The sequence below is a fragment of the Cryptomeria japonica genome, chromosome 5 (genome assembly GCF_030272615.1).
Source record: "Cryptomeria japonica chromosome 5, Sugi_1.0, whole genome shotgun sequence".
NCBI classification, from domain to species: Eukaryota; Viridiplantae; Streptophyta; class Pinopsida; order Cupressales; family Cupressaceae; genus Cryptomeria; species Cryptomeria japonica.
In genome coordinates, this window is record NC_081409.1 from 437,079,595 (window position 1) to 437,092,686 (window position 13,092).

Consider the following 13,092-nt stretch of genomic DNA (forward strand, 5'->3'; position numbering starts at 1 on the left):
TGGAAACATGAGTAAGAAATTCAAACCTTCTTTGAATACTTAAGATTTTAAGGACCCAAACAAAAACAATGATATTGTTATTCAAATTGTTTATTGGTGTATCATAATATAGTGATCCCTTAGGAATATCTTTTCTACATGCAACTTAAATTCTTCCCATTGTTGAAGTGCTTTAGACTATTGGCTTTTAAAAGACAAAAAATATACAATGATAAGGAAAAATGCTTCTCAACGCTTAGGTAGCATCTTCTTGTTTGAATTTTTTTTTTGGTGACGTACAAAAATGGCTCTGTTTATGGTTTTTCTTAAATGCATTAGTGTTTAGTTGTTTTTGATAAAAATATACAATGATAAGGAAAAATGCTTCTCAACGCTTAGGTAGCATCTTCTTGTTTGAAATTTTTTTTTGGTGACGTACAAAAATGGCTCTGTTTATGGTTTTTCTTAAATGCATTAGTGTTTAGTTGTTTTTGATAATCTGCGGTCCTTGTACCTTAGTACATTTGTTTTGTGAATTAATGGACTTGTGGTATTGACCTACTTTGGTCATTTATGGACTTCAATATATTTTTTCTCTTATTATTGCCAAGAAGTATTCAAGCGTAAATTGTTTCCTTCATTAGAGGGTCGAGTTTTCAATCTATGGGTATTTGCTAAGTTTCTTTTGAACTTCTTTGATACTACTTGTTAGCGATTTATTGGAATACAATAGTTTCCATAGAAGATGAAGATAAGGGTGCCTAGGGAATCACTCTTAATACCTTATATTTGCATCACACTCACATTGCATTTATTGTAATACATGTACTTAAAACATAGTCATAGGACTCGCTTGGACTTGCTTAGACTCGACGAGTGAGTCTCCATGTAAGCTAGGCCAGATGAGTCTTGGGGACTTGAGATTTGGGTCCTAAGTGAGTATTGGAGACAGACTTGAGTCTTTCGAACTCGCTAGACCCAGCGTGTCTTGTAGGCTAGACTTGGTCAGTGTTGATTGCGTTTTTTATAATACCATCAAACACAGAATAAAATACTAAGTATCTTATCCTCTCTTGAGCAAAGACCTCTCGGATGATAAACTATGTGATCAAATGAGACGACTTGAAGGTTCCTATAGTCAAGTCTTGACTTTATATTGTGGATAGACTTAGTGATGGAATCACAAGGGGGACTTACGTTTTGCATGAACTCTTGCTTGAATGTGGCTGGAACATGGGAATTTAGTTATTTTGGAAAAATATAAAAAGGATGAGGGTTTAGAAAGCTAGTCTAATCCTAGGGATGCAAGAGACTATGAATGACTTAGTGAAACTTTACTAGACTCTGCTTTGCCATGCATGGAACAACTCCACAAAGCTAGTGCTATCTTTTAAGGTAAGCAAATGATGTTCAAACCACCATCAACAACATAAACACCATCAAAGTGATGCGTATCAATGGGTGAGTGGCAATCGAAGATAAGCTTATGTAAAGAGTTTAGTTGACCACACAAAGTATTTAGCAATTAGAAAAATGCAAGTAGTATGAACATGGGAATTTCACCATTAATTATCCACAATAACTTCCATCCATCTAATCAACATTAAAACAAATGAGAAGTAGAGACCATGCAAATTGTTGAATCAACACATGAAATTCACCATATCTTCAATGAAAATGATATGCTTCTTGCAACAAAGTCTTGGCAACAATCTCCTTTTCTTCTACCCTACTCTAGCTATTTGCTATCTCCTTACTATTTATGAGCTACTATTCAACTAATAACTATTAACCTTTACAATGAGATATTTGAGCCTTTTGTAGTGCTCTCAATACAATTCAATGGCCTAGATTGATTCTCAAATCGATGGCCGAGATTACAAGACAAAACCCTCATTAGGGTTTGTTATAACAAACTCTTTTCTTGACCAATGAGATCATTACAATGAATTGGATACATGCCTAACTTTGAATGAGCACCAATAAGAATTGAGGTTAGGTATCTTGAAGTTTGTGCCCCCTTAAGGTGAGTTAGGTACATTGCATCTAGACATCTTGACTTGGAATCCTCTGATTGGTGGAATGATGACTGGGATGCCACCTCAGCTTGCCTTGTAGACTTGATTAACTTGCCTTGCTCCATTGAATCTTTTACCTTGAGGCTTGAAGTTCTTCACCTTTGCACTATCTTGGATCTTCTTCCACGCCTTTGAAGTGTTCTTGGTTGAGTTCTTTATTCGATTCACCTCCTTGGATCACTTGATCTCCAACTCAATTTGTGAAATCTCCTTGAATGTATCAATGCTGAAAGTCATGAAGGTGCAAAGGGTATATGTTGACTTCCTCTTAGTCTTGAATCTTGATATCTCCTTATGCTTCCCTTTGTATCCACTTGCAATCAGACCTGCAAAAGAAAATTAATTTGAATTGAAAACTATGAATCAAAGAAATAATCATTGAATGAATCACAAATTTAAGTGTAAAATGTATGTTGCATTCAGGCCTAGGTCTGATTTCAATCTCACATGCCTCATTTAGGTCTGGCCCTATGTTTAATCCTCCTTATGTTTTTATTAAGATCTGCACGTTTCAATTAGGATCCTCATGCCACATGCTTTGGGTTCACATATTTTGGTTTTGGTCCATACGTTTCAGTTCTTCATCTAAATGTTTTTCCTTGTATTCACTTGCTTTAAGCAAGGCTACACGTTTCAGTTTAGGCCAGGAGTTAATTAAGATCCACACGCCACCCTTGGGTCTTAACCTTACACGTTTCATTTTTGATCTGCCCTATGCCACACGTTTAACTTAGATCAATACCTTATGTTACTTTGGTCTCCTCCACATGCTTCATGTTTAGATCCTCATGTTTTACTTATGAGTCTACACACATGGGCTTAGGTCAAGACCTATTTCATCTCCCCATACGCTTCAGCTTGTTGTATGATTTTTTTTGTGCTTAAGTCTCATTCATAGGTTGGAAAATCACACCTCATAGGGATTAATTTGTCCCTACTTTTATTGATAACACAGAAGGATAAATTGCATTTCAAATTCTGATTTCTCATTGGTGGAAATCCAATAGGGATAGGGACAAATTTAGTCCCTATGAAAATTCACATTACCTTAGCAAGTTTAATTCCTTGGTGGAAATTCGATAGGGATAGGGACAGATTTGATTTTCGTCATTATTCCTTACTCGAAGTCTCAAGAGTGGAGATTTAATTTCCATAGGGACTTTTCACCTGTTTATCACAAAATTTACATTAGCTTGTAAACACTCGGACAATTTAGCATTCCAGATGACTCCCTTGCAGTTTGACAATTTTTTTTTGCATTCTTTGATAACATTGACATTTTGACAACAATTTTGCATCTTTGATAACCTTGACCTTAACTCACCACAACCTTCACAGACTGAGCTAACTTCCTCTCATTAAAGAGGTTAAAGGCTGAGGAAATCATTGCTAAGCGAAGGCAATCTAAGCAAACATCTGCCTAAAGAGCGAAAAAGTGGGGGTCGCCATTTGCAATGGGGCAATGTATGAAAAAGTCGCAACAGTCAAGATTGGGGAAAAAGGTTTAAAAAAGAATATAAAAAAATGTGTATCCCTTGACCTTGTTGGGGTGTTGCCCCCAAATCCCCATCAAACTATAAGTCTATGTAATGTCCCCTACCGGAGTAACATAATGAATCTATTTCAATATACTAAAATTGATGGAGAGTCTAACCATGAAGCCAGTCATTGATATTCTTCAATTTATTAGTTATTAACAAGTGCTTATTTATCTTCCTCATTAGATGATTAATCTCATTATTCATAGTTCTTAATATAGATATCAGACCTTGCTACTACTTCAATTTTAAGGGAGAAGGGTCTATGTATGTTACCAAAGCACTTAGAGACCAAATACAATAGGTTCCCTCAAAGTTTACAGATCCAAGCCCTTACCTATCTTGGGTCTATACCCTCAAGGCTTATGGGTGGCTGATCCCCACCCTATCTTGGGACTTAACCTATTGCTTGGATTTAGACTGCCCCTCTTTGGAACATCTCATCCCCATCTTCTTAAATACTGATAATAGCAACAAGAGGAATGAATAAAATATATTTATATAGTTTATTTATTATTATTTTTTTTTCCTTGATTTGCCATATCATATTATTATTCTTTCTACTATTCAATTTGGATGTGATTTATTATATTAATTTCGGCTGTCACTGATAATTAATCATTCGTATTATTATATTATTTACTGCTGTTATTGTAATATCCAGTCATACTTTTATTATAACTCATGTTCTTCCTTACCATGTTACCTTAATTAATTATCTAGAAAGGTATATTCATATTACAAATAACATAGAGTTCTTTTCCAGGTACCACTGTGAATTTGTATTACCAATATGATAGCCCAGCATATCATTGGCAGCAAGATACAGTTTGCTGATATCCACCAACTCCGCCTTTCACCTTTCCTTATCTTCCGATGCCTTTTTGCAAGGAAAGACCCCATTATTTAATATGGGGTAAGGGCCACGATTATTGGGAGAGACGTGACTATACTTGGAGTCTCATCCTCCAAAACAAATCATTGTCATGTATATTAATGAAATCGTTGACTTCATATTGATTTCTACTTTTAATAATCATAATCGTTGCTGTTGTTAATATCATTTCTGCTCTTAGTAAATTAATTAGTGCTTCCTATGGTCGGCTAGCAAGGGTATAGGAGTTGACCTTCAATATTTAGTTCTTTTATTATTTATTTCTGTTTTCTTTTGTGCTAGAAGGTGGGTAAGAAGTGGTTGATAGGCAGGGACATGACAGTCTAAGTAAGTAATAGGTGAATGATGAATCATGATCCTAAAATATACAAAATACATATCCCTTGTTGCAAATCTTTGCACTTATAGTCAAAGCCACAATCAAGGATTATCTGGTTTCATACATTGGACAACTTGTTTAGTATACAAGGACTACCAGAGGCAAAGTTGGTACATTATGGTCATTGTATTTTTGAATACAAGTTAAGTAATAGTTAGAAAGAAACAGCATTTTCATAATGCAAAAATGTATCAATCATGCCCTACATAGACAACTTATAGAACAATTCTATCTATTAGTATCATAGCTAAGGTCAAACTAAAACATAACCATTTATCTTTATACTTCACTGTTCCTCTTTGTTAATGAGCTTGGCAACAAAAGATTTAGTCTTGAAAGGTTCAAGAAAACTCTAACAATAAATTGCTCACTTAAATATATACACCAGTCATTGAGAGTCGAGACACAAGAAAATATCATGGCTACATCATCATAGGACCTATCTTAAATGCCAATGCATGAATTGCCGTGGTGTTGGGAATTTGAATGAGTAATGCACTCCTTTGAGCCATAGAATATATTTTTAGTTTTGATATTTGTTTTGATGCCATGGATTTGATTTCCATGAGTTTTGTATACATTTGGCAATTTTTATTATATCTAAATGTGATATTTCCTTCTGCTAAAATTTGGGTTTATACTTGTGTGATTGATGTATACTTGCCTATGTGATCAAAGTAGCTTCTATTTGACAAGTTAATTGTGTCTTTAAGGTTTACTTATTTAAGGGTGCATGAAACAAGTTTTTTAAATCCTTAAAAATCTCTGATTTTCTTTGGTTTTTCAATTTGTCTAGTCTTTTGCCGAGTCAAGGTGTAACAACACCCCTTGAATTTTTTTTTGTGTTTGTTTTGAAAGTGTTTGCCATATGTAAGAATGAAGATTTTTGCAAGATGATAATCACTTCTGTAACCAATATTATTTCATTCAAATCAAAAGAGGTGATTACACGATCCAACATTGACTTATTTCCTAGGTTACCGATACGTCTGGGTTTTCCCCCAAATCCGGATGCGATTTGTCTTGGATTCGGATTCGAAGTGGAATCCCTGTGGAATCGAACAGGGTTCCTCCATTTTGATCGTGAAACATATCCGCGTTTTTACCCATGCATACCGACGAATACAATGTCGATGTGGCGTATTTCTCGCGTTTTTTCGACGAATCTGCTTCAAGCACGAATTTCGAGAGGTTTTTTGTTGACTTTTGCGGAAGGGAAATGGGTCATTTAAACCCTAAAACAAAATAAGAAGACGTATTTTTTATTTCACTTCCGCGACGGCACGAGCAGACAAAAAACACAGGTCTTTGTTTGTCTTTGGCGACGGCACACAGGTCTTCGGCGACGGCACACGGGTCTTCGGCACACAGGTCTTCGGTGACGGCTCACGGCAGACAAGCAACGTGAGGGCTCGCGGTAGATAGGCGACGCCCACGGCTCGCGTGAGGGCTCACGGACAGGTGACACTCACAGCTCACATGAGGGCTCACAGACAGGCAACGCGAGGGCGACGACAGGCTCAGGTATGAAGGTTTTTTATTTCTTTCAAAATAATTGTATAGTTTGTTTATTAATTTTAGAATATATAGTTTGTTTATTAATTTTTAGTAGTTTGTTTATTAATTTTTAATAGTTTGTTTAAGTTTATTTGTTAATTAATGATAAAAAATTTAATTTATATAAATTATTAAATAATAAATGTTAAATATTTAAATTCCATTTAATGGGAAAATGAAATTATTCATAATGTTTAAGTAAACATATATACGATAATACTTTTTTTACAAATTTTTAAATTGCAAAATTGAAAATAGTTAAAATATTCATATTTATAATTTAAAATAATAATAATACAAATTAAAATTAAATATCAAATATGATATTTAATTTTAATTTGTATTATTATTATTTTAAATTATAAATGAGTATTTTAACTATTGTGTAATTTAGAAGTTTGTAAATATATTAATATCGTTATAGGTTACTTTCATAATTATTAATAATTTCACTTTCACTTTAAATTAAATTTAAATGTTTAACATTTATAATTTTATTATTTATATAAAATTAAATTTACTGTTAAATATTTAAATTTTAATAATTATTATTTAACTTGTTGTAGATAGCATAATGGCAACGACTGCTAGCTCAATTCCTCAACGGACTTTCAAAACCGACCCAAATTCACCTTTATGGAAATATGTCAAAATAACAGACCAAGTAAAAGGTTGTGGAACATTTAATTGGATATGCAACTTTTGTAGTGTGAAAAAAACTAGCTCCTACAGCCGTGTCAAAGCCCATTTTTGTGCCATTCCCTAACAAGGAATCAAACCATGTCCAGGAAGGGATGGAAATGGGTTGCCACCTCAACAAATAGCAGGATTTATTAGAGAGCAAGAGGAAGCAAATGCAAGAGTTGGTAATGCCTCAAACCATCCTTTGTTGAAAGGAAGAGGAAGTAGATCAAAGAGGCCCCCTACTTCTCCATCTTAGAGTAATTTTCCTGATATCGTGGTACAGAGCCACCCATTCTTAGGCATAACTGATGAAGAAGAACCTGTTATTGTGAAGAGAAGCAGGGGACCATCCGAGAGAGCATTTAAAAATGATGCTAGAGAGATTGCAGATCAATCCGTTGGAAGATGTCTATATGCAAATGGTTTGTCATTTAATGTGGTACGATCACCATATTGGCATGATATGTTGAGAAAGGTAAATGAGGCTCCACAAGGGTACACAGGGCCAGGTTATGAGAAGGTGCGTAGCACCTTACTAGCAAAGGAGGTAAAAACTTAGAAAATGCATTGGCTCCCATTAGAAATTCATGGAAACAAACAGGGGTGTCCATCATTTCTGATGGATGGAAGGATACCAAAAATCGACCATTAATTAATGTAATTGCAGTGTGTCCTAAAGGGGCAATGTTTCTGAAAGCCGTGGATTGTGAGGGACAGGTGAAGGATGCACAATTTATTGCTAACATCCTTATACAATGCATTCAAGATGTGGGACCTCAAAATGTTGTCCAAGTAATAACAGATAATGCAAAGAATTGTAGAGCTGCAGGTATGTTGATTGAGACACGGTTTGAACACATATATTGGACACCTTGTGCTGTCCACTCTCTCAACCTCATGCTACAAAAGATGGGCAGGAAAATAAATTGGATCAAACAAATTTATGCTGAGGCTAAAGAGATCCAAATGTTCATCACAAACCATAGCATGTCACAGGCCATTTTCAGATAATTTTCAAAGTTGGAGTTGCTAAAGGTAATTGAAACACTTCAATTTCTAAAATCTACATTTCACTTTAGTAATCCTTAATTTATTTTTTAAATTTGATCATGTCTTCTTTGTATTCTAATTTTATTTTTATTTTTTTGAATAGGTTGCCGAGACTCGATTTGCATCCAACACAATCGTCTTGAGGCAACTTGTGAACGTGCGGGAGCCACTTGCTAGAATGGTAATTAGTCAAAGTTGGTCCCTATGGAGGCAATCCAATACTGAAAGGGCAACAAATGTAAAACACATGATCCTAGATGACACTTGGTGGGATTGAGTGGAATATCTTTTGAGTTTCACTGAGCCCATCATGAGTATGATCCGTTATATTGACACGGATCACCCATGTTTGGGAGAGGTATATGATGGCATTGACTCGATGATTGAGGAAATGAAAATCATCATCAATGCAAAAGAGCAAGATCCCGAAGAAACTTTCTTCAAAGAGGTTCAATCTATTTGTGTTGAGTGGTGGAACAAAATGACCACCCCACTACATCTTCTTGCATTTGCATTGACTCCCAAATTTTATAGTGATGAAATGCTTGCTAAGCCATCAAGGGTACCACCATATAGAGATTTAGAAGTTAGTGAAGGGTGTAGGACAACACTTACTAAACTCTTCCCCGATTCTAAAATGGAGGATTTAATGTCAAGTTAGTTTGCTGATTTTGTAGCCTCCAACGGTCAAAGTGTTGCCGCTCTCTGTGACAAGTATAAGAAGGATGCTCATGCTTGGTGGTACCTTAATGGCCATACATCACCAAACCTTCAAACTCTTGCGATCAAACTTTTATCGCAAGTGAGTTTCTTTATTTTTATTGCTCTCTAAATTTATATTTTTTACTATTGTCACCCTCTAACTTTGTGTCAATTATTCAATAGGTTGCTAGTTCCTCTTCATCTGAGCGAAATTGGAGCACATACTCCTTTATACACTCAGTGAAACACAACCGATTGGCAGCAAGTAAGGCGGAAGAGCTAGTTTATGTGCATTCAAACTTGCGCCTTCTTACTCATAAACAAAAAGAGTACAAGGATGGGAGCACAAAGTTTTGGGATGTAGATCCAGAGCGAACTGATTTGGATTTTTCAGCTGCCACACAATCTTTACTTTCTGGGGAGTCCAATAGCCAATTTGCTGCTAGTGCAAGTGGCAGTGAGGCTGCATATGGTTCCACTACTCTAGCTACATCAGCTAATGTCAATGATGATGTTGATCTTGATCTTCCTAGTGACCCATATGATGCTGATTATTAATTGTGTTATTTTATTGTTGAACCAATGAACAATGAATTCGATATATCGATCATAACTGATTCAAATTTTGACAAATGGAAATTAGATAAGACTTCCAGTAAATTTGTTATATTTATATCATAAATGATAGTTCCAAGTTTTGTTTAGCATATGGATGATATTTGGGATTCTAAATTTAATTTTTGTTTCTACTTTTTAGGCTGCATATATGTATATATTTATGATTTTTACATTTTTTTGTACAGAGGTACCCAAACGTACCCAACCTCCCCCCCAAAAAATATTTGCCGTACTGGCGTATCGTACCCACATTGTATGAGACAAATTCAAGATACAAAATACCTCAATAGAGGATCAAATCATCTTAGTTAAGCTTGCAGCCACTGTAGGTAAAGGGGACAGGTCTGAGAATAATGCAAAATCACCAGCTACAGCCCTGGATCAAGTCTTACTAGCCTCCAAATCAGGTCTTGGCATGGTCATACTGTCGAAGAAATAGGAGTCTCCAGCATGTTATTTCATCCCAAACAGGTCTTCAATACCATCTTGTTCGGTTTATTACAACTGTCACAATACCAATACTCAGTCCCAACACCCAAAATAGGGGTAATAAGCATAAAATCCTTCCAAATATCAGTCAAATCTGCTTTAAATAAACCTCTAACATGTCTGAAATCTGACAACAGCAACTTATCAATCACCAATGATCCCTGATATTACTCCAAAGGCTCCAAAACAACTCACAAACGCTACATGTGGAACTATTGGCAAGGGCGGCCTGACAATAAAGGACGATTCCTTCTATAAAATCATTGCCAAGTGAAAACCCATGTAAGAAATGCTCAACCTAATTGCCTAGCACTTATTTGGTAAAATACCCAAACTCAGATTGTGGCTCCTTCAAATTGGGCAAGCATAAAGGTGGATCAGCTTGTCAAGAAGGTGTATGGCTCAGATTGGAAAATCACCAGAAATCTTAAAAGCCTCTACAAAATCCTTCATAAATCTGTGCAAATTCTCTAAACTGAACCAAAAAACTCACTCTTCAAAATACACTAAAAATCTTCATGATCTTGCAAACCCCAAATCGAAAGCTTCTTTAGAAACCCTATATTTCCAATAAAGAATCACTAGACCAGCTAGGGTGGGTCTCTCGGTACTGAAACCAGCAAGATTGAATGGGGTTTTCATCCTCAACAATATCTGGAAGAACTCAAATGCTCATTCTGACAACTTATCGGGAAGAACTCTGTATGAAGAAATGGGAGCCAAAACTTCAATTTATAGAGTTTGGAGGGAAGTTGGGGCATTCAAATTTTTATATTTATCATTTCCCTTGAAAAAGGCCACGTAACATCTTTTATCCCCTGTAGCCTAGGTGTCCAACTTGGGGACATAACTTTATGAAATATTAAACACTTAAATATTAAAAACTCTACCTTAACAGTTAAGAGAAAATATTAAATACATCTAATCACTTTACTAGAAAATGGCCAAGGCATAAAAAATAAAACCAAAACACACTGAAGCGTAATTGAAGTTGAAGCAAATGCCCAGGCGCTAGAAATAGCACTGGTGTCAAAACTTAATGAAACTGAATTTCCAAGCTCTCCAAGGAAATATGAGTCCCCTAACCTTCACCGAATAGCTTATGAGAACTCGGGAATAGGCTAACGGGAAGCAAAGTTGACTAAGTGTGAGAAGGGGACATTACACTGGGTGCCAAGTCCAAGTCCGAGAAAAATCAGCTTGCCAAGTCCAAGGTTTTTAACAATGACTTAAACCATGACATTTGACATAGCATTCCTAATGGCATCTTGTATTGCTATTGAGAGAAGTGATTCAAGGTTTGTTAGGTATATTATTAGATGTAGTGAATGAATTTGTTAGGTAGCAAGGTGTTTTGCACATGAAGGGTTAGGACAAAAGGAGAACAACTATTTGCGTCTCATTATATTACAAAGTAATGCAATTATATGAGGAGTTGGTTACAGAACCTTCAATGTACATTTGGTGACTAACCTCCTCATGAATCCTCTTGTGAACCCTAAGGAGTAATTGAGGAAAACACCATGATAGATAATCAAGTAGTTATTTATTACTAAATTCTTTTTGTTTTTTAATCCTTGGAAACTAAAATGCTTAGTTACATAAGTACCAAATGAGTGATAACATGTCATGCCCACTTTCCAAGCGTAAGTCATCAGGAGACCTGTTATGATCTAATCACACATCACCCCATTCCAAATGGGAACCCCCTACATTTTTGTCCACTTGGTCTTTTGGTTGTGATCTTTTGGGTTGTTTGATTATAATTTCTTCAATCTCCTCAAGTCCCCAAGTGTTTTGGTGAAATTTTGGCCATGTTTGGAAGTGTTTTGGTAAAATTTGGCTGTCTAGAAGCATGTATTGTCTATTTTAGGAATTTTTATCCTTCAACTTAGAAATGAAGTCAGTGAACTAGGGCATAGTGAAATCTGAGGGAAGCATTGAAAAGGGTATCCTTCAAGGAAGCTACTAGTGAAATTTGAGGACTTACTATTTTTTGTAAGTCTCACTGTGGCCCGGATTGGCCTAATTTTGCATTTAAACAAACTTACTATTTTTAGCAATGTCTATTTTTAGTAAGTCTACCTGTGTCTTGGTTTGCTCTAATTCGGTGTTTGGAAGAACTTACTATTTTTAGTAAGTCTATTTTTGGAAAGTCTATCCTTGGCAATTGGCAAGCATTGATTGCAGAATGTTCCTGAGTATCTAGTTCTAAATCCGGAAAAGTAGATAAGCAGGCATGTGATCAAATTTTGTCTAAGTTTGGAAATCCTTCTCGAAATGAACAAGGCATGAAGAAATCTATCTTGACGCATTTCCCAAGAATGGGAGGATTATTCCAAAATTCAGAAATTCCTTCTCTTGCCTCCAGAAGCGCTCAGTTAGCCTCCTTGGGCACATTTCTCAAGGAGAGGAGGATTATTTCAAAACATCAAAATTCCTCCTTGACCCCTCAAATGTGGCTTGGCAGGCTCCTGGAGTGCCGTTGATCTCATTGTAATCTTGGCCATGTTAGATATTTTGTCATTGATGTCAAGTGTCAAGCTTGTGCTATTCAAGCTAGAGGATTACTTAAAAGTAATATTAGATTGAGTTTGAAGTGTTTTCAAGCTGCTGTTTATTCATTAGATCTTCTCAATTTTGGTTGAGCTGGTTGGTTGCTTGCTTCAGCTGCTTGGCTTCTTGCTTGAGGTGCTTGGTTACCTACTTGAGTTGCCTATGTGCCTAGTTGAGCTGGTTCGTTGTGTGCTTCAGCTGCATACTTGCTTGCTTGAGGTGCTTAGTTGTCTGCTTCAGCTGGTTGGGTGTGTGCTTGAACTGCTTGTGTGTTAGCTTGAGCTATGTGTGTGTTTTCATCAGTAGTGTGAGTGCCTACTTGTCACTGTGTCAGTTGTTACATCAGAATTGCTGCCATGTCATTGTTGACTTGTCAAAAGCCCTTAAAGGAGGATGCCGTTACAATTAGTGAGTCCAAAAATGGCTTTGACTTCAATATTTTTTTTTGGTTATGGTGCGTTAAAGAGTTTAAAGCTACGTGGACATGCCATGACTTTGTTTTTAAAAAGCTATAACCGATGAAGGTGTGTGTGTCGACTTTCAAAAAGCGGAGCTTGCCTGAATTTT

At 36.0% G+C, this 13,092-nt stretch overlaps 1 protein-coding gene across 2 annotated transcripts in view; it reads left to right on the forward strand.

Annotated features, from left to right (window-relative positions):
• The window catches only part of LOC131060598 (histone acetyltransferase GCN5), a 123,286-nt gene that overhangs the window by 42,404 nt on the left and 67,790 nt on the right, over positions 1–13,092 (forward strand). The window lies entirely within an intron of this gene.